Source organism: Malaclemys terrapin, chromosome 3 (assembly GCF_027887155.1).
Source record: "Malaclemys terrapin pileata isolate rMalTer1 chromosome 3, rMalTer1.hap1, whole genome shotgun sequence".
NCBI classification, from domain to species: Eukaryota; Metazoa; Chordata; order Testudines; family Emydidae; genus Malaclemys; species Malaclemys terrapin.
In genome coordinates this window covers 143,202,904-143,208,903 of record NC_071507.1, presented here as the reverse complement: position 1 = coordinate 143,208,903, position 6,000 = coordinate 143,202,904, and positions in this window count along the sequence as shown.

Sequence of the window (6,000 nt, the reverse complement as noted above, 5' to 3'; positions counted from 1 at the left end):
TGATGGACCTATCCTCCATGAATTTATATAATTATTTTTTTAATCCAATTATACTTTGGCCTTCACAACGTTCCCTGGCAATGAGTTCCACAGGTTGACTGTGCATTGTGTGAAGTATTTCCTTTTGTTTGTTTTAAGCCTGCTGTTTATTAAATTAATTGGGTGACCCCTGGTTCTTGTGTTATGGGACGGGGTAAGTAACACTTCCTTATTTGCTTTCTTTATACCATTCTTGATGTTATAGATCTCTATCATATTACCCTTAGTTATTTCTTTTCCAAGCTGAACAGTCCTAGTCTTTTAAATCTCTCCTTATATGGAAGCTGTTCTGTACCCCTCATCTCTTTTGTTGCCTTTGTCTGTATCTTTTCCATTGTTAATATATCTTTTTTGAGATGGGGCAACCAGAACTGCAGACCGTATTCAAGGTGTGGGTGTACCATGGATTTATACAGTGGCATATTCAGTCTTTTTATCTATCCCTTTTCTAATGGCTCCTAATATCCTAACATTCAGCTTTTTTGACGGCTGCAGCACAGTGAGTGGATGTTTTCAGAGAACTATCCACAGAGACTCCAAGATCTCTTTCTTGAGTGGTAACAGCTAATTTAGATACCATCATTTTGTATGTATCCTTAGGATTATGTTGCTTAATGTGCATTACTTTGCATTTATCAACATTGAATTTCATCTGCCATTTTATTGCCCACTCACTCAGTTTTGTGAGATCCCTTTGTAACTCTTTGCAATTTGCTTTGGACTTAACTATCTTAAGTAATTCTGTATTGTCTGCAAACTTTGCCATCTCACTGTTTACCCCATTTTCCAAATCATGTATGAATATGTTGAACAGCAATGGTCCCACTACACATCCCTGGGAGACACTACAATTTACCTCTTCCCATTTTGACAATGGACCATTTATTTCTACCCTTTGTTTACCGTCTTTTAACCAATTACTGATCCATGAGAGTACCTTCCCTCTTATCCCAGGACTGCTCGTTTTGCTTAAGAGCCTTTGGTGAGGGACCTTGTCAAAGGCTTTCTGAAAGTCCAGGTATACATATCCACTGGATCACCCTTGTCTACATGTTTGTTGACCTCCTCAAAAGAATTCTAATAGATTGGTGAGACATGATTTCCCTTTATAAAAACCTATTGACTCTTCCCCAACATATTCTGTTCATCTATGTGTCTGATAATTCTGTTCTTTACTATAATTTCAACCAATTTGCCTGGTACTGAAGTTAGGCTTATCGGCCTGTAATTACCAGGATCGTTTCAGGAGCATGTTTAAAAAAATGGCATCATATTAGCTATTCTCCAGTTATGTAGTACAGAAGCTAATTTAAGCAACAGGTTACATATCAAGTTAGTGCTCTGCACTGCCATCTGGAAGACTGGTTTTGATTTTCAGTTTCATGCTACCTAGGCTGGCAAAAGCTTAAGTGCAGTATGGGTATGCCCCTCCCTGCCCCCACATCATAAAGTGGAGGAAGATCCAGAAATTAGGGTGCTTACAAGCTATGCCAATTTAAACTCCCTAGATTTACTTGCCCCCTCATTACTAATGTATAAAAGAATCGAACCTGGAGAAAGAAAGCCTAAATCCAATGGAGTGTAAGTTAATGTGGGTAAGGGTCTAATTTACATTACCTTAATGCTTCACTTCTGAATAGGGTCCTCTCTTTGAGGAAATTCAACTCATTAGCTATCAGAAACTGAGTTGTTCCTGTGTGAAAAGTCTTGTACCTTAAAAAAAATGGGAGTTTCTAGGTTTTGACAGTTTTGCAAAATGTGGAAAAAATATATTAAACAGGACAGCTTGTATAGGCTTCGCCCATAACCATAAGAAAAGTTTTTACCAATGAAGAGTCAGAATAATTTACATAAGATTTGCCACTTGATTTTGAAAGTCACAATTTATGAAGATGAGAGATATTTTGCATTCTGCAAATGTGCATTATTTCACAAAAATACTTCCTTTTCCCTTGTAAAGGTGTAAAACACACAGAAGTCTCCTTCTTTGAGCAGTTGCAGGCTTAAAAAAACAGAGAGAGAGAGAGAGAGAAGGCCAATTCCAGGGCTCAGAGTGAAAGGTTGTTGAAAAGGGTAACCAGCCATGACTAATAACTGCATTGTGCTGGGTATTTGTAGGGATTCTGTTGTAAACCACCAAGTGTGTGAAACAAGATCATTTGGTGGGAGTAACCCAAGTGGCACGTGGTGGAACTTAAATATAAATAGAAGGTTCTGTACAAGATCAAGTGATTGGGGGTAGATGGAGAACCAATACAGTCATAGGAGTGGTACTCCCTTGTAGTTATTAATGACTGCTTAGTTCATTGAACACGAGTGGTGCTTTTTCCTACTTCACAAGGCTAATGTGAGGATTAATGTTCATACAGCATTTGATGATGATATATAGCACTGTGTAAGTGCCAAGCCCTAAAGTAGAGCTAAGAATTATTATGAAAGTGGAGAATTAATATCAGGTGAAGCAAATGCGTTTCATAATTCAAAAGTGTTCATTGGATGATGTGACAACCAATATTATGAGAAATGTTCATTTGTATTTCCCTCAGGGGGTATGTATCCTTGGTGCAACACTCACTAGCCATGTTTCAACACTTTGAACCTCCCTCTGCCCGAGCACTAATTTATAACCACCATCCTACCAGCTCAAACACACTGGATAGGACTCCTTGAAGCCATCTTAACCAGCTTTTAATAAATTGGAAGAGTTGCTGAGAAGCAATTGAGGTAATTCCTTCTATCACCAGTACTTACATGGTCCCCATTACTGTAGAAGCTTTGTGTCTCACAATTTTTAACACCCCTGTGAGGTAGGGAAATGCAATTATTCTCACTATCAAATCGGGAACAGCAGCACCATGTGGCAGGGTCACACAGGAGGTCTGCAGCAGAATGTGGAATTGAATCACTAAGCACCCTAACCTCTTCATGATGGGGGTGGGGTTGGGAATACCCCTACTACACTTCAGCTTTTGCCAACCCAGGTAGCATGAAATTGAAAATCAAAGCCAGTCTTCCAGCTGGCAGTGCAGAGAACTGTCTTTATGCCACTGGTTCTTCAAGGAATGTCACGTTAATTACAACTTCCATTTTCTATGCAACATGTTTTTCTTCCTTTCCACCATCTTAACCAAATCACCAACTTTTTGTCCTTTAATTGACTTTCCCTAGCCTCAAATTCATACTTGTCCTCCCTGTCAAAGCTCTGCCCCATCTCAACTCATTTTGTACTCACCTCAACTGCCCATGCTTCTCTAACACCACCAGCCTATAAGTTACTTCCTGGTTTACTTCCACTATTCTTCTCTTTGCGTCTTCTTCTATGCCACTGTTTGTGCACCGAACAATCAGCCTAAGTATTTTAAGGAAGACTACCAATAACGATACATCGAAGTGAAAATTAACTTTCTGGAAACAGATCTGTGGTACTTTAGTAACTGGCCATTTGTTGTATTTGTGTCTTAACTAGTTTGACTTGTAATTAATGTGGAAACTCTTTGGGGCATGGACTGTGTTTTCCTCTCTGGTTTGTAGAGCACTGCGCACACTAAAGATGTTCATATATTTTAATGGTTAATATTCTGTAAACAAAAGAAAGTTTCTTCATGTTACCTCTTCAGCTTGACACTGTGACCTTAAAAGTACATGTTTCTTTTGCCAGTGTCTCACGCAATCTGAATGTGGGCTCCAGCACTAAGAGAGATAGGAATATTCTTAATTAAATTAAATCTCTTCATGTCATGTCCATTATAGATTTTAAAGGTACAGACCAAAGATTTTCATTCTTGTGCATTGTTACCACAGCTTTGCATGCAAACTAGGCACAAATACAGAAAAAAAAAAAAAAAAGCTGACCCTTTAACAGAGGTTGTTATTTAACAACATTTGAACATTTGAATGTACATTAGTAATTATACCTAGGGACCTTTAACAGTGGGTCCCCTGTTTTCCTCCACTACCAGCCCACATCCTGTTCAAGGCTTCTAATTGTGGCAACTTTCCTTGGGCAGCGTTGGGCTGAATGGGATTCCATTTACAACCTAAAAGTGATACCCCAACATCAATTAAAATGACCATTGCAAAACAATGCAGAACTGTCTTCCCAGAAAGCGAGTACAGTTCCTATACAGCCTTCTCACACCCAGACAGCTGGGAAGAGAGGTGCTTGTCTTGGTGTGGAGGAGGGGAAAGCGACATGTATAGTTCCTTCTGTAGCCCATCATGACATTAAATCCAAGAAGTCCACAGTACCTCCATAGAAATTAAAGACGGGTCTAGGACACTGCAACAGAAGTTTAAGTATGTTCATGATCCCAGCCCCATGACATGTGGAATAACCTATGTAATTATATTCCCCTTAGTGCTTCAGAGAAGTCCCAGTGACTGTAATACATGCTAACTTAATCTTAGCCACAGTAAAATGTGTTTCTAATTTACAAATTCGGCAATTTTTCAATAAGAATTGTTGCACTTTGTCTGATCTATTCTCAAAATACGGAAGTGCTTGAAGCATGACCACCTGCAATAACAGATTACTGTTCCCTAAAATATTGCCATACACCTACAATGTGGAGGCATAAAGCTTCTCTAAAAAAGAGCTTTGTTATTTTTTCTAAAAGAAAGAAATGATCCCAAAGTAAAGCCGGTTTTCAGCAGACTTTCTGCTCCCAAATGCAACTGGCATCAAAGTCTAATGAAAACCTGTTTGCGGACACTGGATCTGATCCAAGGTATACTATTGGCATATTCCAGATCCCTTGGGACATGACTCATAAAAAACACAAGGCTGTCATCAGATGGCTGGTGGCTCAAATAAATCAAATTTACTTTGAAAATTGAGGCATACCAAAATTTTATTAGGTGAAACTGGCATTTCTTATAGCCAACTTGCACATATATATTTTTATTACTTACAGCAGTTTAAAAGTATGCTACCAATCATATGCAAAACAAGAGGAGATTGCAAATGTACATTTTTTACTGGGTGGCAGGAGGAACTATGCTTTTTTTAAAAAAAAAGTACTGACTAATACTGCATGTTTATAATAGGTGGCACTGAAGAATGGACCTCAGCGTTTATTTTATTACCAGAAGTGCTTTGGTGCAAACTTCTGCATATCTTCCGTTCATGCTCCTTAGCACTAATCTTAAAGAATGACTTTTATTAGAGAGTAATTGGTCATTAAAACAATCAGCTGCACGCAAGGATGACAGATAATGTTTGCAATGTGCATTTACAAGAAACAGACATGAATACAACTAAAGCCCTTGATGATCTAAAATGGATCAGATCTTCAAAGGTCTAGTGCTGCTTGTGTGCTGCATATGGTGAGGCAGTTTCCAAGACAGTCGGAGCAAGAGTGTAATGACTATTGACAGCCCAAGTGTAGCTGAATACAATCCATGAGCACCGAAATTCTTCATTTTTGATTGAAATTTGTACTGTTTATATTTTTCTTCATCATACCCTGTAAGGGGGCTATTCATGTTGTCTAACTTTCCATTTGTTGTATCCAATTGAACCTACATTACCCATAGGGTTAGATTTTTATCAGTCAATGTCAATTTCACTGAGTTGCACACAAACAGAGGACAAATATAGTGAAAGTTTACAGATAGGCAAAGTAAGAAAAAAGCTACTTGAGAACTTAGAGTTTAAGGATATTTACTTTGTATACTTTGATGTATAATGTGGACAATTCATATTTTAAGGTTACAAAGCTTTAACTTTCTGAATCTCAACATGCACGTTATTAAATAGTCATTTTCTAAACCCCCCTTCCCAATTTCCCGCAACTGTGAAAGTTAAAAAGACCTGCTAAAAATCAGAAAAAGTGCTTAAAAAACAAACATTTTTTAGAATTGCAACAGATGTTCTGCCAAGCCTAATTATCCATCACATTCAAACCTCAGGGACAAATTTTGCTTTCATTGACATCATTTAAACCCTCTCTGGGCTCACTA